Source organism: Macaca thibetana, chromosome 19, assembly GCF_024542745.1.
Source record: "Macaca thibetana thibetana isolate TM-01 chromosome 19, ASM2454274v1, whole genome shotgun sequence".
Taxonomy (NCBI): Eukaryota; Metazoa; Chordata; class Mammalia; order Primates; family Cercopithecidae; genus Macaca; species Macaca thibetana.
The window spans coordinates 34,508,061-34,531,045 of NC_065596.1; the positions used below are offsets into that span (position 1 = coordinate 34,508,061).

Genomic DNA, 22,985 nt, shown 5'->3' on the forward strand with positions numbered 1-22,985 from the left:
CTGACTTTAGCCAGAATTGGAAAGAGGCCCAATGCTTCATGAAGGTTGACAGCTGGAGAAGTAGTAGAAGGTTGCCTGGCAACAGTGGTGTTAGGGCAGACAGGAGCAAGTCCCTGGGTGGTTTCCTAGCAGAAGGAATGTGGGCAGGGCTGAGCCTAGGAGGCAAGATAGGAGATGACAAGGGTGCCCAGATTGTCGGCTTCTGAGGAATTTCTCATCCCTGCTCCCCAGAGCCACTGGACACAGCCCATCTCTCTCTCTCTCTCTCTCTCTCTCTCGTCTCTCTCTCTCTTTTTCTCCCCTCCCTTCTGTTTCTCATCTTTTCCTCCTCTTTTTTCTTTTTTCGCTTTCCCTCTCATCCTTCTCTCCTCCTCCTTTTACTTCTCATTCTTCCTTTTCTTCTTCCTCTTCCTCCTTCTCCTATTACTATTACTACTGATAATAACAACAGCGAACATTTGTTAAATGCCTCATCTGAGAGATTTTCTTTTGGAGTGATTAAAAATTTCTGACACTAGGCCAAGCGCTGGGGCTCACACGTGTAATCCCAGCACTTTGGGAGGCCAAGGTAGGCAGATCACTTGAGCTCAGGAGTTCAAGACCAGCCTGGACAACATGGTGAAAGCCAGTTCCCTAAAAAAAAAAAAAAAAAAAAAATTAACTAGGCATGGTGGTGCATGCCTGTGGTCTCAGCTACTTGGGAGGCTGAGGTGGGAGGATCATTTGAGCCCAGAAGGTCAAGGCTGCAGTGAGCTGTGATTGCAGTCCAGCCTGGGAGACAGAGTGAGACCCTGTCTCAAACAAACAAACAAAAAAAAGCCAGGCGCGGTGGCTCACACCTGTAATACCAGCACTTTGGAAGGCTGAGGCAGGCGGATCACAAGGTCAGGAGATCAAGACCATCCTGGCTAACATGGTGAAACTCCATCTCTACTAAAAAAAAGTACAAAACATTAGCCGAGCATGGTGGTGGGCGCCTGTAGTCCCAGCTGCTCTGGAGGCTGAGGCAGGAGAATGGTGTGAAGCCAGGAGGCGGAGGTTGCAGTGAGCCAAGATCGTGCCACTGCACTCCAGCCTGGGCAACAGTGCAAGACTCCATCTCAAAAAAAATTTTTTTCTTTTCTAATACTAGATAGTGGTAATGCTTACACAACATTGTGGATGTACTTATGTACTTAGTATCAGCAAGTATTGTACATTTTTAAAATAGTTAGAATGGTAAAATTTTGCTTTATGTAATGGTAAAATTTTACCACAGTAAAAATAAAGTCTAGGCATGGGTAAAGAATAGTTTAGGACCACTACAAAATGAAGAGAAGTCAGCATGAGGAGGTTCTCAAATGGGTATCACTCCCTGATAAGAAGACAGAAGGAGGCCAGGTGCAGTGGCTCACGCCTGTAGCCCCAATACTTTGGGAAGCTGAAGTGGGTGGATCACGAGGTCAGGAATTCAAGACCAGCCTGGCCAATATGGTGAAACCCCATCTCTACTAAAAATACAAAAATTAGCTGGGCATGTTGGCGGGTGCCTATAAGTTCAGCTACTTGGGAGGCTGAGGCAGGAGAATCGCTTGAACCTGGGAGGCGGAGCGAGATTGCACCACTGCACTCCAGCCTGGGCAACAGAGAGAGACCCCGTGTTCAAAAACAAAACAAGGAAGATAGAAGGGGAGAAGGGAGCTGTTGAGCTGTTGCCTCATCCTTGAGCATTGTCTGGACAGGACACGATGAGTGGAGCTGCCCCGGGTCATCGGTGACCAGGAGGCAACAGGCCAAACATTGAAGACATGAGTGGGAAAACAGAAAGGGCTTGGCTCTTAACAACATGCTCGAGTTTTTGCACGAAATCTTCCTGTTATGCAAGGTAACTAAATATCTTTTTTGTTTAGGTAATCAGTTCTTCAAAACTGAGCCCATCTTGATAAGTTACTCCACCAAGGGGTGGAGTACAGTAAAGAACTGACTTGTGGTTATAGATGAAGCAATGTCTTTGAGAAAGGCCCTTCTTTGCCACAGTCACTTTTTTCTTTTTCTTTTGAGACAGGGTCTCACTGTCACCCAGGCTGGAGCGCAGTGGCGTGATCTTGGCTCACTGCAACCTCTGCCTCCCTGGTTCAAGCGATTCTCCTGCCTTAGCCTCCTGAGAAGCTGTGATTACAGGCGTGCACCACCATGCCCGGCTAATTTTTGTATTTTTAGTAGAGATGGGATTTCGCCATGTTGGCCAGGCTGGTCTTGAACTCCTGACCTCAGGTGATCTGCCTGCCTCGGCCTCCCAAAGTGCTGGGATTACAGGCCTATATAAACCATTTTAACTGGAGTGAGAGGATAGATATTTCATTGCAGTTTAGCCAGGCATCGTGGTGCACACCTGTAGTCCCGGCTACTCAGGAGGCTGAGATGGGAGGATGACTTGAGCCTAGAGGTTGCAGTGAGCCATGATCGCACCCCTGCATTCCAGTCTGGGCAACAGACCCTGCCTCAAAAAAAATAAATAAAAATTAAACTAAAATAAGTCTAAGTACGGCCCCCAAACTGCAGGAGATATACTTATATTCAAATTTTTATTTTGTTTATCTAAAACTTTACATTTAACTGGGCGTCCTGTATTTTAATTTCCCAAGTCTAGCAATTCTATTTTAAAAGAATCCCTCTGTCTGCTACGTTGAGAGCAGATGGTCAAGGCGGGAAATGAAGGTAGAAGCAGGGAAATGGTTTAGGACGCTATTGTGATCATCTAGGTGAGAAACAATGAGTCAGACCAGAGGGTGCCAGTGAGCCTGAGGACCCACCCTGTTCCCAGCCCCTCCCCTCCTGTTGCTCTTAACTGATGTGACACAATCCTTGTGAGGTTGTGGACCGAGTAGGGGAACTGCACAGAATCTGACAATATCAACCTAAAAATTATTCACTGCCTACTCATTTGCCTTGCAAGGACAAACAAGAGCGTTGAAATGTGAGGCTTGCAAAGCCACAAGATAGGGAGGGCTTAATCCCTTATCAGTGTTAGGAAGGCATTTTCCACCTTGCACTTCCTTTTCCATTTGGATAAAAATTCAAACTTTTAGGCCAGGTGCGGTGGCTCACCCCTGTAATCCCAGCACTTTGGGAGGCCAAGGCGGACCGATCACTTGAGGTCAGCAGTTGGAGACCAGCATGGCCAACATGGTGAAACCCTGTCTCTATTAAAAATACAAAAATTAGCTGGGCGTGGTGGTGCATGACTGTTATCACAGCTACTCTGGAGGCTGAGGCTGGAGAATCGCTTGAACCCAGGAGGCGGGGGTTGCAGTGAGTTGAGAGCGTGCCACTACACTCCAGCCTGGGCGATAGAGTGAGACTCAGTCTCAAAAAAAAAAAAAAAACCAACCCACACACACACTCAAACTTCTTTTATTTTTTTTGAGACAGAGTTTCGCTCTTGCTGCCCAGGCTGGAGTACAATGGCATGACCTTGGTTCACCGCAACCTCCGCCTCTCAGATTCGTGTCTGCAGCCTCTCTCGGGGGCTTCATGGACTCGAGCAAAAGGCTTGAGGCTGGAAACGAAGGTATGAGTGTGTGGAGAGGTAGGGTGAGGTTGGGTTTCTGCAAAGAAATAATAATCGTCGTGCTTGACTGATGTACTAGGCACCAGGCTGAAGGCCAAGGCAGCTGGCAAGGCTGGGAGAGAAATTAACTTCCCCTCTTGCTGCCCCGCCTTTGGCTGGAAACAGTCATGAGCCGCCACCTAGCGGCGAAAATGACAGCAGCAACTTGGACCTAGAGCTGGGGCCACAGAACAAAGGCATCATCCCTTTAAATTAGGACAATTGCCCTCTGCCAAGGCAGCTTCTCTGTTCTGGTTACCTACTGACTTATAGCCAGTCACCCCAAACTTAGTGGCAAAAAACAACTGCTATTTATAATTTCCTTCTTTCTTTCTTGCTTTTTTTTTTTTTTTTGAGGCAGAGTCTCACTTTGTCGTCCAGGCTCAAGCGGGATCCTCCTGCCTCAGCCTCCTGGCTAGCTAGGATTACAGGCACGCACCACCACGCCCAGCTAATTTTTGTATTTTTGGTAGAGATGGGGTTTCACCTTGTTGGCCAGACTGGTCTCAAATTCCTGACCTCAATGACCCACCTGCCTTGGCCTCCTAAAGTGCTGGGATTACAGGTGTGAGCCACCATGCCCAACTATAGTTTATTTATATTTGTAGATTCTAGCAGTCAGGAATTTGGACAGAGTACAGCAGGAGTGGTTTTATCTGCAGCCTCAGCTGGGAAGACTGGAATGGAGGGTGCTTGAATTATCTGGAAGATCTGGGAGCTTCTTCATTCACAGGTTCGGTGTCTGGGCTGGATGACTCCAAGACTGTTTGTTCGCAGCTGGAGGACAGCTGACCCGAGTGCCCACACGTGGCCTCTCTATGTGACTGGGGCTTCCTCACAGCATGGCGGCCTAAGGACAGGCAGACTTCCTGCATGATGTTTGGTTCAGCAAAGAAGGCAGAAGGCGAATCACCTTTTATGATCTAGACTCATAAGTTGCCTCTAGGCTGGAGTGCCGTGGTGTGCTTATAGCTCACTGCAGCCTTGACCTCCTGGACTCAAGAGATCCTCCTGCCCCTGCCTCCCAAATAGTTGGGACTACAGGCACATGCCACCATGCCCAGATGATTTTTATTTTTACTTTTAATGTAGAGACGGTGTCTATTCTGACTCTATCAGTCGAAGCAGTCAGGGACTCACCAATATTTGAGAGGAAGGAGCTATGGACTGCACCTGGAGAAGGGAGAATGTCAGCCGGGTGCGGTGGCTCACGCCTGTAATCCCAGCTGTTTCGGAGGCCGAGGCAGGTGGATCACCTGAGGTCAGGAGTTTGAGACCAGCCTGGCTAACATGGTGAAACCCTGTTTCTACTAAAAATACAAAAAAAAAAAAAAAGTTAGGCAGGCATGGTGGCGCGTACCTGTAATCTCAGCTACTCTGGAGGCTGAGTCAGAAGAATCGCCTGAACCTGGGAGGTAGAGGTTGCAGTGAGCCGAGATCGCGCCATTGCACTCCAGCTTGGACAACAGGAGCAAAACTCCATCTCAAAAAAAAAAAAAAAAAAAGGGCCGGGCGCGGTGGCTCAAGCCTGTAATCCCAGCACTTTGGGAGGCCGAGACGGGCGGATCACAAGGTCAGGAGATCGAGACCATCCTGGCTAACACGGTGAAACCCCGTCTCTACTAAAAAATACAAAAACCTAGCCGGGCGAGGTGGCGGGCGCCTGTAGTCCCAGCTACTCAGGAGGCTGAGGCAGGAGAATGGCGTGAACCCGGGAGGCGGAGCTTGCAGTGAGCTGAGATCCGGCCACTGCACTCCAGGCTGGGCGACAAAGCAAGACTCTGTCTCAACAAAAAAAAAAAAAAAAAAAAAGAAGGGAGAATGTCTAACAACTTGCAGCCAGGTTTTAAAACTGGATGTTCTCCCTGAGGATTTGAATATAAAGCTTTGTCAGTTGCTTGGTGTGGTGAAGCAATGAGAGGTTTTTTTTAGGGGGGAGGAGGTGTCAGATAGATCAAGAATTTATAATAAGCATCAGAAATGTACTTCTCAAAAAAGCCAGCCTGGGCAACATAGCGAGATTCCCATTTCTACCAAAAAAAAATTAGCCCAGCGTGGTGGTGCACACATGTGGCCCCAGCTACTTGGGAGGCTGAGGCAGGAGGATTGCTTGAGCCTGGGAGGTTAAGGTTGCAGTGAGCTATGATTGCGCCACTGCACTCCAGTCTGGGTGACAGTGCAAGACCCTGTCTCAAAAAATAAAAAGAAAATAAACATACTAAAAAAGATAAGGACACATGTTAGCAATGTGAAACAAAACAATTATCCATAAAGCAAGGGGCTTATGGAAATAAAAAGTATAAAAAATATGATGGTAAAATATATATAACAGTATCCTCTGATAGAATAGGCAGTAGGGTGGGTGCCGTGGCTCACGCCTGTAATCCCAGCACTTTGAGAGGCTGAGGTGGGACGATCCCTTGAGACCAGGAATTTGAGACCAGTCTGGGCAACATGGTGAGACCGTGTCTCTTTAAAAAAAAAAAAAAAGAGGGCAGTAGAATTGATACAGCTGAAGAAAAATGAACAAGTAAGAAGATGTGGTGGAGGAACTTTCCCAGGAAGCTGATATAATTATATTAATATCAGAAAGAATAGGAGAAAAGCCATCGTAAGATATAAGGGACAGCTGTGTCTGAAAATCCAAACTCTTCTCTGCTAAGAGAATCCTGATTTTGTTTTTGTTTTTGTTTCTTGAGATGCAGTCTTGCTCTGTCACCCAGGCTGGAGTGCAGTGGTACAATCTCGACTCATGGCAACCTTCACCTCCCAGATTCAAGCGATTCTCCTGCCTCAGCCTCCCAAGTACCTGGGATTGTAGGTGCTCGCAACCACACCCAGGTAATTTTTGAATTTTTAGTACAGACGGGGTTTCACCATATTGGTCAGGCTGGTCTCAAACTCCTGACCTTGTGATTCGCCCACCTCAGCTTCCCAATGTGCTGAGATTACTGGCATGAGCCACCATGCCGGGCCGAGAACCCTGATTTTGTTCAGGTGTCAACTGGCCACCCTTGTTCCTTGGAGACTTGGCCCTTTTCTAGTTTCAGGTATGAATCTTGATTAGTCTAAGGCTTAGTGACGTGCTGGTTCTGAAAGTGTGGTCCCTGAACCAGCAGCGTCAGCATTACCCGGGAGCTCATCAGGCAAATTCTTGAGCCCCACCCACGCCAGCCCTACTGAATCAGAAACTCTGAAGGCGAGCTTTTCCTTTTTCCTCCTCTCCAACCTATAGTTTGACAAGTCCTCCAGGTGATTCTGATGCACGCTAAAGTTTAAACACCGTTAGCCCAGTTAGGTAACCTGACACCCAGTGCTAGTGATCACTTAAGGAAGGGGCTGGATGCAAGTGTGTTTCTTGAGATGTGAGTGGAAATCTCATGGGAGGCTTCCTCATGTTAGAAAGGGACGCCTTGGAAAGGCTATGCCCATCGTCTGCTTTTTATCTCATCCTTTCCAAAAAATTAACTTTTTATGTATTTATTTTTTTGAGATGAAGTCTTGCTGTGCTGCCCAGGCTAGAGTGCAGTGGCGCGATCTTGGCTCACTGCAACCTCCACCTCCTGGGTTCCAGCAATTCTTCTGCCTCAACCTCCCGAGTAGCTGGGACTACGGGCACCTGCTACTATGCCCAGCTAATTTTTGTATTTTTAGTAGAGACAGGGCTTCACCATGTTGCCCAGGCTGGTCTCAAACCCCTGACCTCAAGTGATCTGCCCACCTGTGCCTCCCAAAGTGCTGGCATTACAGGAGCAAGCTACCTCACCTGGCTTAACTTTTTATTTTAAAACCGTTCTGGAGGCCAGGTGTGGCGGCTCATGCCTATAATCCCAGCTCTTTGGGAGTCTGAGGCAGAAGGATCACTGAGCCCAGGTATTCAAGACCAACCTGGGCAACATGGCAAAATCCCATCTCTACAAAAAATTTTTAAAAAATTAGCATTCGCCTGTACATCCAGCTACTTGGGAAGCTGAGGCGGGAGGATCACTTGAGCCTGGGAGGTCAAGGCTGCAGTGAGACACCATGCTGGGAATACAGGCATGAGACACCACTCCAGGTCTGGGGGTTCTTTTTTTTTTTTTGAGGCAGTCTCCCTCTTTCGCCCAAGCTGGAGTGAAGTGGCGTGATCTCGGCTCACTGCAACCTCCGCCCCACAGATTCAAGTGATTCTCCTGCCTCAGCCTCCTGAGCAGCTAGGATTATAGGCGCCCGCCACCAAGCCTGGCTAATTTTTATATTTTAGAGACGCGGTTTTGCCACGTTGGCCAGGCTGGCCTCAAACTCAAACTCCTGACCTCAAATGATCCGCCCGCCTCTGCCTCTGAAAGTGCTGGGATTACAGGCATGAGCCACCGTGCCCCGACGGTTCTGTTTTTGTAATCAGCGCACAGGTTCATTTTTCTGTGTAAGTATCACCTTAAACTTTCCTGTTTTCGATTTGTTTGTGGAAAGTTTCTTTGTGGAGGGAACTTCAAGTTCCTGGTTGTTAATCTTTCTCTGCTAGAAGTTTAGGGCAACCTGATTTCATTAGACAGGTTAGAATTAGGACAGGGGTGAGAGAGAGAGGAGAGAGAGCGCCCGGGCGTGGTGACTCACACCTGTGAGTCCACCTGAAGGTAGGAGTGTTGAAATTAGAAGATTTTTTTTTCCATAGGTTATTGAGTTACAGGTGGTGTTTGGTTGCATGAGTAAGTTCTTTAGTGTGAGATTTTGGTGCACCCATCACCCAAGCAGTATACACTGCACCTTATTTGTAGTCTTTTATCCCTCGCCCCCCTTCCACCTTTTACCCCAAGTCCCCAAAGTCCATTGTATCATTCTTATGCCTTTGCATCCTCATAGTTTAGCTCCCACTTATCAGTGAGAACATACGATGTTTGGTTTTCCATTCCTGAGTTACTTCACTTAGAATAATAGTCTCCAGAGATTAGAAGCGTTTTTGTTTTGGTTTGTTTCTGTGTGTTTCTTTACATAAGCTGTTGGTGTGCTGTGAGTCCCATCCTCTGGCCACCACAGGTGTGTGATGGAGGATGACAGTCTCTTCAACTGGACGATTCAGAGTAGTTATGTGGGGTGAGGGGCGGGCCCAGAGAGGAATAGGGTCTGATATGGTTTGGCTTTGTGTCCCCATCCAAATCTCATCTTGAATTGTAATCCCCAGGTGTTGGGGGAGGAACCTGGTGGGAGGTGATTGGATCATGGAGGTGGCGTCCACCATGCTGTTCTCGTGATAGCAGGTGAGTTCTCAGGAGATCTGATGGTTTTATAAGTGTTTGGCTAGCTCCTCCTTTGCTTGCTCTTCTCTCTCTCCTGTTGCCTTGTGAAGAAGATATTTGCTTCTCCTTCCCCTTCTGCCATGATTGTAAGTTTCCTGAGGCCTCCCCAGCCATGCAGAACTGTGAGTCAATTAAACCTCTTTTTTTTTGTTTTTTGTTTTGTTTTGTTTTGTTTTTTGAGACTGAGCCTCACTGTCATGCAGGCTGGAGTGCAGTGGTGCAATCTCAGTTCACTGCAACCTCCACCTCCCGGGTTCAAGCGATTCTTCTGCCTCAGCCTACTGAGTAGCTGGGACAACAGGCATGCGCCAACACCAGGCTAATTTTGTATTTTTAGTAGAGATGGAGTTTCACCATGTTGACCAGGCTAGTCTCGAACTCCTGACCTCAAGAGATCCGCCCACCTCAGCCTCCCAAAGTGCTCAGATTACAGGCGCAAGCTACCACACTCGGCCTCGGATATTTATAGCAGTGCGAGAAGGGACTAACACAGGGTCTTTCCTCATTGGAGAGAGAAGGGAGAGAGGGGAGAGAGAGAGGGTGGGAGGGAAGAGAGGGGAGAGAAGGGAGAGAGGGGAGAGAGAGAGGGTGGGAGGGAAGAGAGGGGAGAGAGGAGAGAGAGGGGAGAGAGAGAGGGTGGGACAGAAGAGAGGGAAGAGAGGAGAGAGAGGGGAGAGAAGGGAGACAGAGAAGAGACGGGAGTGGGGGAGAGAGAGGAGAGAGAGGGGAGAGAAGGGAGACAGAGAAGAGACGGGAGTGGGGGAGAGAGGGGAGTGGGGGAGAGAGGGGAGAGAGGGTAGTGGGAGAGAAAGGGAGGGAAAGAGAGGGAGAGAGAGAGAGAGGGGAGAGAGGGTACAGGGGAGAGAGAGAGAGGGAGAGAAAGGGAGGGAGGGAGAGAAGGGAGAAAGGATAGTGGGGGAGAGAGAGGGAGAGACAGGGAGGGAGAGAGAGGGACACAGAGGGAGAGAGAGGGAGAGAAGGGGGAGAGGGAAGACAGGGAGGGGGAGAGGAGAGGGGGAGAGGGGGAGAGAGGGGGGAGAGAGAGGGAGAGAGAGAGGGAGAGACAGGGAGAGGGAGAGAGAGAGGGAGAGGGGAGAGGGAGAGGGAGGGAGGGAGAGGGAGGGAGGGAGAGAGAGGGAGAGAGAGAGAGAGGGAGAGAGGGAGGGAGGGAGAGAGAGGGAGAGAGAGGAGAGAGAGGGAGAGAGGGGAGAGAGGGGAGAGGGGACAGGGGACAGGGACAGAGAATGAATGTACCAGGAGCTGTCTTTTCTCCTTTGCAGGAGCGCCACCTGGAGGTAGGAGGTGAAGTCTGCAGAGAGAAGCTGGAAATGTACTGATGGATCCCCAAGGATTCAGTAATGTGACCAAGCAGAGGAGCTGTGTTTACAGGCATCAGGGGAACTGCAGGTGAGAGATCTGCAGCCTTGCAAGAGAGTGGGGGAAGCGGGAGAAGCTCCACATGTGGAGATAAAGGAAAAGCTGACCACGCTCCCTCCACGTTGCAGGCAACCTGCCAAAAGGATTTTAATTACTGAGCTGACACTATATTTTTTTCTTGTATGTGACTTTTTTAAGAAGCAGCTGGAAAGTCTTTATGACCTAAGATTACTATAAAAATTATGAGAAGGCCAGGCGCAGTGGCTCATGCCTATAATCCCAGCACTTTGGGAGGCCAAGGTGGGCGGATCACCTAAGGTCAGGAGTTCGAGACCAGCCTGGCCAACGTGGCAAAACCCTGTCTCTGCTAAAAATACAAAAATTAGCTGGGTGTGGTAGCACATGCCTGTAATCCCAGCTGCTCGGGAGACTGAGGCAGGAGAATCACTTGAACCTGGGAAGCAGAGTGAGCCATGACTGCACCACTGCACTGCAGCCTGGGCGACAGAGCAAGACTGTCTCAAAAAAAAAAAAAAAAAAAGGAAAAGAAAAAAGAAAATTTGAGACTTGCTTTAGATGTCGCCCAAGGGCACAGGTAAAGAATTAGATCTAGGAGTTGGGTGTGATAGGGCAATGGGGGAAAAGAAAAACATTGTTTACTGAAATCAAGGGAATAATCACACCTGCATCTTTACAACTCATGTGCTTACAACTAGGGCAACCAAATTGTTCTGGTTTGCCCAGGATTTTCTCTGGTTTAGCCCTGAAATGTCTGTGTCCTGGGAAATTCCTCATTTCTATTTTAAAACCGAAAGTCCCACATCCTAAGACACACACACACGCCCCTGCACACACCAATCCTGGTAAAGCAGAGACAGTTGGTCATACTATCCACAACAACCCTATTCGAGATCTGTGTCTCCACCATGAGGAAAGGCATGGGAGTTCTGGAGATTTTAACACATGTTCCCAAGGTCATACCACCTGCCCTTATATCCAAAACGGAAAGCAGACGACTCTCCTCTTTCCACGATTCTAAGCCTCTTCCCCCAGCATGTCCCATGTGGAAGATGAAAGTTAAGAAAATGAAACTGGCCAAAACTTGCTACTGCATTTGTGATTTTAGAAAGTGAATGATCAGACAGTATTAACATTATCAATGCAAAAAGAAAGTGAGACTGAACGGATTGTTTACCTTAACATGATCAAGTTAAACTTGTATAGAGCTTAAATATAATGCTGCTTAAAAGCTCAAGTTTATGGGGGGCAGTTTTGGTGGAAGAAACTCAGGCAGTCCCTCTGGTGGTCGTTACGGATGTGGCAGTGGAAGTAATGGATACGGCTACAGTTCTTAGCAGGAGAGGCAGTGAGGAGTTGTGAGGAAAGTTGCAGGTTACTTGGAGACAGTCGTCCCAAATGCATTAGAGGAACTGTAAAAATCTGCCACAGAAGGAACGATGATCCATAGTCAGAAAAGTTACTGCCGCTGAAGCAGGAAACCCTTCTTGTGCAGGACTGTCATAGCCACAGTTTGCAAAAAGTGCAGCTGTTGATTAATGTGATGTAGTGTCAATTAGACGTACATCCCTGAGGTCTTAAAAAACAAAAACAACAACAACAAAAACTCATCCAGTCACGGTGGCTCACGCCTGTAATCCCAGCGCTTTGGGAGGCCGAGGGGGGCAGATCACCTGAGGCTGGGAGTTGGAGACCAGCCTCGCTAACATGGTGAAACCCTGTCTCTACTAAAAATACAAAAATTAGTCAGGCGTGGTGGCGGGCACCTGAAATTCCAGCTAGCTACTCAGGAGACTGAGGCAGGAGAATTGCTTGAACCCAGGAGGGTGGAGGTTTCAGTGAGCCGAGATCGTGCCACTGCACTCTGGCATGGATGACAAGAGTGAAACTCCATCTCAAAAAATAAATTAAATAAATAAAGATTTAGCCGGCCATGGTGGCAGGCACCTGTAATCCCAGCTACCCGGGAAGCTGAAGCAGGAGAATCACTTGAGCCCAGGAGGCGGAGGTTGAAGTGACCTGAGATCGTGCCACTGAACTCCAGCCTGGGCAACAGAGCAAGACTCTGTCTCAAAAAAACAAAAACAAAAGCAAAAAACGGCCCAAGTTTATGAATGAACTGTTCATATCAGGTACTCTTTCAAAATAATGACCGTTTTTTTGTACCAACTATTGTGCTCACGTGATTGGTTGAACGGTGCTTCCAAAGAATTTGAAACAATAAGTCAAAGAAACCTAATGTCCATAACAGAAAAAAACAATAGATGTATAGCACTAGAAATTTTTTTTTTTTTTTTTTTTTTTTTTTTTTTTTGGAGACAGGGTCTTACTCTGTCACCTAGGCTGGAGTGCAGTGAGTGGTGCAATGATGGCTCACTGCAGCCTCCACCTCCTGGGCTCCAGCGATCCTCCTGCCTCAGCCTCTAGAGTAGCCCAGACTACAAGCGTGCACCACCACGCCCAGATAATTTTTGTATTTTTAGTAGAGACAGGGTTTTGCCATTTTCCCCAGGCTGGTCTCGAACTCCTAGGCTCAAGCAATCTACCTGCCTCAGTCTCCCAAAGTGCTGGGATTACAGGCATGAACCACTGCGCCTGGTGTGGTACTAGAAATTTTTTTTTTTTTTTTAACTTTTAAGTTCAGGGGTACATGTGCAGGATGTGCAGGTTTGTTACACAGGTAAACGTGTGTCATGGGGGTTTGTTGTACAGATTATTTTTTTTTTCTAGTGTAGTTACTACTTCCTGATATACAGATTATTTTATCGCCCAGGTATTAAGCCTAGTACCCACTAGTTATTTTTCCTGACCCTCTCTCTCCTACCACCCTCCACCCTCTGACAGGCCCCAGTGTGTGTGAAAAATTTTTACAGTCTTGTAGAAAGTAAAATAGGTAGCCTTTGGAACATAGGGTATTATATAGAGAAGCTGTAGAAAATATATTTCTGAGACGGAGTCTCGCTTTGTCGCCCAGGCTGGAGTGCAGTGGCCGGATCTCAGCTCACTGCAAGAAAGCCTCCCGAGTAGCTGGGACTACAGGCGCCCGCCATAGTTTTTTGTATTTTTTTTTTTTTTATGGTCTTGACCCGAATGATCCCAAAGTGCTGGGATTACATTGAGCCACCGTGTTGAATTTTTTTTTTTTTTAACAAATGATCACTATTATGTTTATTTTTATTTTTATTTTTTTGAGACAGAGTCTCGCTCTGTCACCCAGGCTGGAGTGCATTGGCGTGATCTCGGCTCACTGCAACCTCTGCCTCCCAGGTTCACGCCATTCTCCTGCCTCAGCCTCCCGAGCAGCTGGGACTACAGGCGCACGCCACCACGCCTGGCTTTCTTTTTTTTTTTCTTGTATTTTTAGTAGAGACGGGGTTTCACCGTGTTAGGCAAGATGGTCTCGATCTCCTGACCTCATGATCCCCCCGCCTCGGCCTCCCAAAGTGCTGGGATTACAGGCGTGAGCCACCGTGCACAGCCTCACTATTACGTTTAAAATATGTTTACCACCTGCAGTAGTGTGCTAGGGAAGCCATAACAAAATACCCCCCACGGGGGGGCTTATGGTACAAAAATGGATTTTCTCACAGTTCTGCAGGCTGGAAATCCAAGATGGAGGTGCCAGTAGGGTCAGTTTCTCCTGAGGCCTCTCTGCTTTATATGCAGATGGCCGCCTTCTTGCTGTGTCTCCACATGGTCTTTCCTGTGGATGTACATAACCTAGTGTGTCTTTTTTTTTTTTTTTTGAGATGGAATCTTGCTCTGTTGCCCAGGCTAGAGTACAATGGCATGATCTCAGCTCACTGCAGCCTCCGCCTCCTGAGTTCAAGCGATTCTCCTGCCTCAGCCTCTCGAGTAGCCAGGATTACAGGCGCACACCACCACGCCCGGTTCATTTTTGTATTTTTAGTAGAGATGGGGCTTGGCCATGTTGGCCAGGCTGGTCTCGAATTCCTGACCTCAGGAGATCCGCCCACCTGGGCTTCTCAAAGTGCTGAGATCACAGGCGTGAGCCACCGCACGTAGCCCCTAGTGTCTTTTTTATGTCCAAATTTCCTTTTTTCACAAGGGCCTCTTGTCTCCAAATACAGTCACATTCTGAGTTACTGGGTGTTAGGATTCAGCACACGAATTTTGAGATGTAATTCAGCCCATAATTAAGCTCTATCCTCGTCAGACTGATGATCTGTACTTTCTCTGAACTAACGGGGATTTATATATTCCTTTTTGATAGCAAAGAACTCAGGTTCTCCATGGCCCCTTTATGAAGTTGCTCCTGCTGGTACATGACCCTCAGTTAGTTTCCTGAAGTCACTTACAAAGCCACCTCCACATGTGTTGAGCCTCTTGAGTTTACTTTCAAATCCTGGGCCTGTGCTGCATGGCTGTGCTTCCCACCGATTCACATGTTAGATCTTTTCTGTTTTTTTTGAGATGGAGTTTTGCTCTGTCGCCCAGGCTGGAGTGCAATGGCATGATCTTGGCTCGCTGCAACCTCCGCCTCCTGGGTTCAAGCGATTCTCCTACCTCAGTCTCCTGAGTAGCTGGAATTACAGATGAGCGCTACCACGTCCAGCTAATTTTTGTATATTTAGTAGAGACAGCTTTTCACCATATTGGCCAGGATGGTCTCGATCTCTTGACCTCATGATCTTCCCGCTTCAACCTCCCGAAGTGTTGGGATTACAGGTGTGAGCCACCGCGCCCGGCCACATGTTAAATCTTTTTTTTTTTTCTTTTTTTTTTTTTTTTTTTGAGACGGAGTCTTGCTCTGTCACCCTAACTGGAGTGCAATGAGGGATCTGGGCTCACTGCAAGCTCCGCCTCCCAGGTTCACGCCATTCTCCTGGCTCAGCCTCCTGAGTAGCTGGGACTACAGGCGCCCGCCACCGCGTCCGGCTAATTTTTTGTATTTGTAGTAGAGACAGGGTTTCACCATGTTAGCCAGGATGATCTCGATTCCCTGACCTCATGATCCACCTGCCTCGGCCTCCCAAAGTGCTGGGATGACAGGAATGACCCACCGCGCCCGGCCACATGTTAAATCTTAACACCCAATGTGATCGTAGAGGTTGGGCCTTTGGTGATGGCAGCAGCCACTCCAGATGGCTTGGCGCTGCCAAGACGCCAACTGCCACAGTGAGGCCCGGCTGGGACTATACACTCAATGGAGCCGCAGGGAGTCCTGCCCCTTCCGAGTTGGGGCGGGAGCTCCCAGGGTGCTGCTTCAGCTGTGCAAACCCCAGCTGTGGATCCGAGCCTCCCTGTGTTCTTGGGGCTCTGGAAGCAGGCCGAAGCCCTACCCTCCTGGGTGCAGCTGCAGCCACCCAGACCGCGACTCATTCTCCATGGAGCAGGCACAAGCTCCACCCCCTGGCAGCTGCAGCCACCCAGACCGCGACTCATTCTCCATGGAGCAGGCACAAGCTCCACCCCCTGGCAGCTGCAGCCACCCAGACCGCGACTCATTCTCCATGGAGGCCCAGGCACAAGCTCCACCCCCTGGCAGCCGCAGCCACCCAGACCGCGACTCATTCTCCATGGAGGCCCAGGCCTCCTGCTCCATGGAGCAGGCAAAAGCTCCCTGGCAGCTGTAGCTGCCCAGACCACATCTTCAGACTCAGGCATCCCTGCACTCTTAGGAGCCTGGGAAGGCTCGTGAAGGCTGGGAAGTTCCTCCTCCTGCTGCCTGGCTTCTACCTGTTGTTTGGTGACTGCTCCTCTCTCAAAGAAGTTAGGGCCTGAGCCTGGGCACCATTAATGGCAACAGGAGGCAGACAGGTTCCTGGGCAGAAGGGGGTGGGTTCCCAATAAGGCCCCACCTTCAGGCCAGGGAGGGCCTGAAGACTGGGGGCCGGGCTGCCGGTTCCAGTTCCGCAGACCTGGAGTAGGGACTTGTGGTGCCTTTTCTGGGACCACCTATGGCTGCCCATAGCTACTTAGGAGGTGAGGCAGGAGAATCACTTGAACCCGGGAGGTGGAGGTTGCGGTGAGTCAAGATTTTAACATCGCACTCCAGCCTGGGCAACAAGAGTGAAACTCCATCTCAAAAAAAAAGAAAAAAATCCAAAACAATGACAAAAGAGTAAAGCAGCCCAAGGGAAAAAGACAGATAACATTCAAAGAAATAGCAGTTATATAGAGCAGGGTTACTTGTCCCTGGCCTATTAGAAACCAGGCTGCACAGCAGGAGGTGAGTAGGGGGGTGAGTGAGCGAAGCTTCATCTGTCTTTACAGCCACTCCCCATTGCTCACATTACCACCTGAGCTCTGCCTCCTGTCAGATCAGTGGAGGCATTAGATTCTCATAGGAGCGTGAACCCTACTGTGAACTGCACATGCAAGGGATCTAGTTTGTGCACTCCTTATGAGACTCTGATGCCTGATGATCTGAGATGGAACAGTTTTATCCCTAAAACATCCACGCACCCCTCCACGTCTTCCACAAAATCAGCCCCTGGTGCCAAAAAGTTTGGGGACCACGGATCTAGAGCATCAAAATAACCACCAAAAATAGTAAACAGTGTATTATGGCCTGGTGCGGTGGCTCACGCCTGTAATCCCAGCACTTTGGGAGGCCGAGACGGGCGGATCACAAGGTCAGGAGATCGAGACCACGGTGAAACTCCGTCTCTACTAAAAATAAAAAAATTAGCTGGGCGCGGTGGCGGGCGCCTGTAGTCCCAGCTACTCAGGAGGCTGAGGCAGGAGAATGGCGTGAACCCGGGAGGCGGAGCTTGCAGTGAGCCGAGATCGCGCCACTGCACTCCAGCCCGGGCGACAGAGCGAGACTCTGTCTCAAAAACAACAACAACAACAAAAAAAACAGTGTATTATGGCTTCGATATACGGAAAGGAAACAACTTCCCAATCTAGAATGTTGTACTCGTTGAAAATAACAAATATTATATGTGAATGAACTAAAGGATCAGGTTAGAAGAAAACGTTTGGTTGAACTAAAATTAACGTTTTGTTTCCAAGAGACACAAAGGCGTGGAAAGGTTGAAAGTAAATGAATAGGCAGGGCGTGGTGGCTTACGCTTGTAATCCCAGCACTTTGGGAGGCTGAGGCAGGTGGATCGCTTGAGGTCAGGAGTTTGAGACCAGCCTCGCCAACATGGTGAAACCCCATCTCTACTAAAAATACAAAAATTAGCTGGGCATGGTGGTGCATGCCTGTAATCCCAGCTACTCAGGAGACTGAGGCAGGAGAATTGCTTGAACCTGGAAGGCAGAGGTTGCAGTGAGCTGTGATCATGCCACTGTACTCCAGCCTGGGCAACAGAGTGAGGCTCTATCTCAAAAAAAAAAAAAAGAAAAGAAAGAAATAAAATGAACACAGAAAAGATACATAATGCAAATACTAACCAAAAGAAAACAATCACATATCAAGACTTACTCTTTCGACAAGAAGAATCAAACTCTATAAAATATTTGAAGAGATTTATTCTGAGCCAAATATGATAATGAACGTGGCCTGTGACACAGCCCTCAGGAGGTCCTGAGAACATGTACCCAAGGTGGTCCGGGGGCATCTTGGTTTTATACATTTTAGGGAGGCATGAGACATCAATCAAACACATTTGAGAAATACATTGGTTTGGTCCAGAAAGCCTGGACAATTTGAAGGAGGCAGGGGCCTCCAGGCTTTAGGTAAATTAAAACATTGTCTGGTTGACAATTGGTTGAGTTTGTCTAAAGACCTGGGATTAATAGACAGGAAATATTCAAGGTAAGATAAAAGACTGTGGAGACCAAGGTTCTGTTGAAGTCTTGTAGCGGCTGCCCTTAGACAATAGATGACAAATGTTTCCTACTCAGACCTTCCAAAGGTGCTAGATTCTCAGTTAATCTCCTCAGGATTGGGAGGTCCTGGAGGAAAAAGATCTAGCTAGGTTAACAGAGATCCTTTACATATGCAAATGTTCTCCCCAACAAAGGACAGCTTTGTAGGGTCATTTAAAAATATGGCAAAGAAACATGGTTTGGGGTAAAATATTTTTATTTTCTTCTTTGTTAGGTAATGTTATGCCAGAGTCAGATTGGAAAGCACGTCGCGATATATAGGGCTAAATAAAACCCATCTGATGAGAATTTATGGTTTGTAGGGCATGAGTCCCCAGACCCCTTAGAGAAGAATCTGGGCGAGATTAAAAAAAAAAAAAAAAAAAAAAAATCAGAGCTGAGTCCTCACTATGGTAATTCAATGAGTGTGACTCCCAGCATAGATGTCCATAAAGGATATCCATTAGGGTCACCCATTTTAATACTGTTTGCCAGGACTCTTCAATCAAAACAAAATCCATTCTCAGAATAGCTGAGAATCAAAGGAGGACTTTTTGGTTTTCTTTTTTTTTTTTTTTTTTTTTTTTTTTGGTTCAAGAATGATTGAGCAAGAACACTGCAGGGAGTGAAGGAATGCTGAGCTTTGGAAGCAATTAGAACCAAGAAAACAAAAGCTGAAAGCCTTGTTACTCACTCCCGCTTCCCGGATGCTCCCTGAATCATCTTTGTGTTTCTCCATAAAGACTGGCTTCCTCCACATGGTGAGACAGATGGTCACCAAGAACTCCCAAGCTTTAAAAAGAATGACTCTCTATGGCAAGAAAACAGAGAGACACTCCTCCCCCACCTTGCTACTCCCCATGTGGCTTCCACACGGCAACCTGGGGCTGTGTAGTGAGGGGAGGGGAGCAAAGAGGTTTGCATTAGTGCGTTTTCACACCGCTGATAAAGACATACCTGAGACTGGATAATTTATTTTTTTAAAAAAGGTATAATGGACTCACAGTTCCACATGGCTGGGGAGGCCTCACAATCATGGTGGAAGGTGAAAGGCACGTCTTACTTACATGGTGGCAGACGAGAGAGAAACGAGAGAGCCACGCAAAAGGGGAAACCCCTTAGAGAGATGTCAGCTCTCGTGAGACTTGTTCACTACCGCGAGAATAGCATGGGGGAATCTGTGGGCGGAGGGTGGCCCAGGTGCCCAGGCAAGAGACTGAAGGCACAAACTGTTTCAGTATAATAAAGAAAATAGTTAGAATAAGAATAGTCATAATACAAATTAGATATAGAGGTGATCGTGGACATTATCAATCATTATTATAAACATTATTAATCATTAGCTTTTAATATTACTCTTTGTTGCGTTACTAATATAACCTAGGAATAACGGGTGGGTATAGGGTCAGATGCTGAAGGGACATTGTGAGAAGTGACCTAGAAGGCAAGAGGTGAGCCCTCTGTCACACCTGCATAAGGGCCATTTGAGGGCTCCTTGGTGAAGCGATACCGCCAGTGTCTGGGAAGGCACCTGTTACTTAGCAGACCCCGAAAGGGAGTCTCCTTTCCTTGGAGGAGTCAGGGAACGCTCTGCTCCACCAGCTTCTTGTGGAAGGCTGGATATTATCCAGGCCTGCCCGTAGTCATCCGGAGGCCTAAACTCCTCCGTGTGGTGCTGTGCTTCAGTGGTCACGCTCCTTGTCCGCTTTCATGTTCCTCCCGTACTCCTGGTTCCTCTTTGAAGTTCGTAGTAGATAGTGGTAGAAGAAATAGTGAGAGTCTTAAAGTATTTGATCTTTCTTATAAGTGCATAGAAGAAAATATTGACGTATGCTGCCTACTGTCTCTGCTTCGGCTACCTGTAAGGGAAGGGCCCCCTGTCCCATGATCACGTGATTTGCTTCACCTTATCAATCACCTGGACAACTCACCCTCCTTACCCTGCCCCCTTGTCTTGTATGCGATAAATATCAGCACGTCCAGCCGTTCGGGGCCACTACCAGTCTCCGCGTCTTGGTGGTAGTGGTCCCCACGGCCCAGCTGCTTTCTCTTTATCTCTTTGTCTTGTGTCTTTATTTCTTACAATCTCTGGTCTCCGCACATGGGGAGAACATCTGCAAAGCCCCGTAGGGCTGGACCCTACAGGAATCCACCCCCATGATTGAATTATCTCCCACTGGGTCCATCCCACAAAACATGGGAATTATGGGAGCTACCATTGAAGATGAGATTTGGGTGGGGACGCAGACACAAGCCTTTTCAAAGTTGTTCCTTCAGATGCAATATTCCTGGGAGCTTCTGGTTAGGACAAGATACAAGCGGAGACAGCTTCACGGGTATTGTAAATTCAATGTTTGTGTCCTGACAAAATTCAGCTGTTGGAACTTAACCCCAAGGTGATGGTATTTGTAATACGGGAGCTAAAAAGAAATGCTTTAGGCAGACAGTGAGGGTAAGAGAGTCCTCCGTAAGGTTTCCTGTGAATAAAGAGCAGTCCCCAAATCATTTCTAACAGAAAGCAGCCCGAAACATCAAGGTGCAGGCCTAGACAAGCAAGCTAAAAGCTTGCATAGGTAAATGCTGGCAGCTGTGCCAATAGAAAAGGGATGGCTGGAGGCCGGGTATATTCAACATGGAGGTTCCCTCTTCCCTTTTGTTTGTCCCCACATGTGCAGTAAAAAAACAGGCAACGTGGCCCCAGCCAAGCAGAGACCCCACCTACGTAATAAAACATTAGGGTGGGATAGCCAGCTTCTTCGTGGGTTATGCAAACGTCACACCTGGTCCGGCTAATCTCTCAGGCCCTATGTAAATCCGACACCACCTGCTCAAGCTTGCCTATTAAACCCCATGCATTTCACCACGAAACCAGGCGTCCCACTCGGGAGCCCCTCTCTATCTATACGAGAGAGAGAGAGCTATTCTCTTTTCTCTTTATTTGGTTTATTAAGCCTTCACTTTTTTTTAATTTTATTTTTGAGCAGGAGTCTCTGTCATTCAGGCTGGAACTCCTGACCTCAGTTGATCCTCCCCGCCTCGACCTCCCAAATTGCTGAGATTACAGGCGTGAGCCACTGCGCCCTGCCCAGTCTCTTTCACTACGTGAGGATACAGCAAGAAGGTGCCAGCTATGAACCAGGAAAAAGCCCTCAGCAGACTGAATCTACCAGTGCTTGGGTCTTGGACTTGAAGCCTTCAGAACGGTGAGAAATAACTATGTGTTGTCTGGAAGCTGCCTGGTCTTTGGTAGATTGATAGCAGCCTGGATGGACTAAGACGCTCCCTCCTCCCTCTCATGCCCTGGACCCTCATCAGGGCCAGAACTGGTTGGGGTGATGGCCCAAGCAGACTTTTAAAAGCACTGGCCTCGCACAAGGGTTGGAACACTACAGCCCACAGCTTGTTTTTGAAAACAAAATGCTTTGTTTTTAAAACAACTTTCTGGGCTGGGCGCAGTGGCTCACGCCTGTAATCCCAGCTCTTTGGGAGGCTGAGGTGGGTGGATCACTTGAGGTCAGGAGCTCGAGACCAGCCTGGCCAACATGGTGAAACCCCATCTCTACTAAAAATACAAAAAAATTAGCTGGGCGTGGTGGCAGACGCCTGTAATCCCAGCTACTCGGAAGGCTGAGACAGGAGAATCATTTGAACCTGCCGGGGGAGGTTGCAGCGAGCTGAGATCACGCCACCGCACTCTGGCGCCTGGGCGACAGAGCAAGACTCCATCTAAAAAAAAAAAAAAAAATTTCTATAGATACATAATATTTATGCATATTTATGACATACATGTGACAGTTTGATACATGCACAGAATGTATAATACTCAAATCAGGGTATTTAGGATATTCTGCTACCTCAAACATTTATCTTTCTTTTTTTTCCTTTCGAGACAGAGTCTCTGTTGCCCAGGTTGGAGTGCAGTGGTGTGATTTTGGCTCACTGCAACCTCTACCTCCTGGGTTCAAGTGATTCTTCTGCCTCAGTCTCCCAAGTAGCTGGGATTACAGGCATGCACCACCACACCCAATTAATTTTTGTATTTTTAGTAGAGACGGGGTTTCACCATGTTGGCCAGGCTGGTCTTAAACTCCTGACCTCAGGTGATCCACCTGTCTTGGCCTCCCAAAGTGTTGGGATTACAGGAGTGAGCCACTGCACCTGGCTCATTTATCATTTGTGTTGGGAAAGTTTCAAATCTTCTCTTCTAGCTATTTTGAAATATACAATGTACTGTTGTTAACTATAGTCACCCTTCTGTGCTGTTGAACACTTGAACTTGTTCCTTCTGTTTAACTGTGTTTGTGCCCGTTAACTAACCCACCCCTTCTAGCCTGTGATAACTCTCTCTTTTTTTTTTTTTTTTTTTTTTTGAGACGGAATCTTGCTCAGTTACCCAGGCTGGAGTGCAGTGGCCGGATCTCAGCTCACTGCAAGCTCCGCCTCCCGGGTTCTCGCCATTCTCCTGCCTCAGCCTCCCAAGTAGCTGGGACTACAGGCGCCCGCCACTACGCCCGGCTAGTTTTTTTTTTTTTTTTTTGTATTTTTTAGTAGAGATGGGGTTTCACCGTGTTAGACAGGATGGTCTCGATCTCCCGACCTCGTGATCCGCCCGTCTCGGCCTCCCAAAGTGCTGGGATTACAGGCTTGAGCCACCGCGCCCGGCCTAACTCTCTCTCTTTACCTTCATAAGAGCCACTTTTTTAGCTCCCACATGAATGAGAACATGAGGTTGTAAATAAAGTTTTATTCGAACACCGCCACATCTACTTGTTTACGTATCAACGATGGCTGCTTTCATGGTACAACAGCAGAATGGGGTAGTCTCAGCAGAGATCCTACAGCCCACAAAGCTGGGAATGTTACTCTCTGGTCCTTTTATTTTCTGTCCTCTGGTCTAGGAGTTTGAAGGTCTGGGCGTGTTTGTTTTTTGAGATGGATCT

General features: G+C 47.9%; 1 protein-coding gene across 7 annotated transcripts in view; it reads left to right on the forward strand.

Moving 5' to 3' along the window:
• NDUFA3 (NADH:ubiquinone oxidoreductase subunit A3) overlaps positions 1-22,985 on the forward strand; it is a 166,078-nt gene that overhangs the window by 74,281 nt on the left and 68,812 nt on the right. The gene's annotated exons all lie outside the window — the stretch shown is intronic.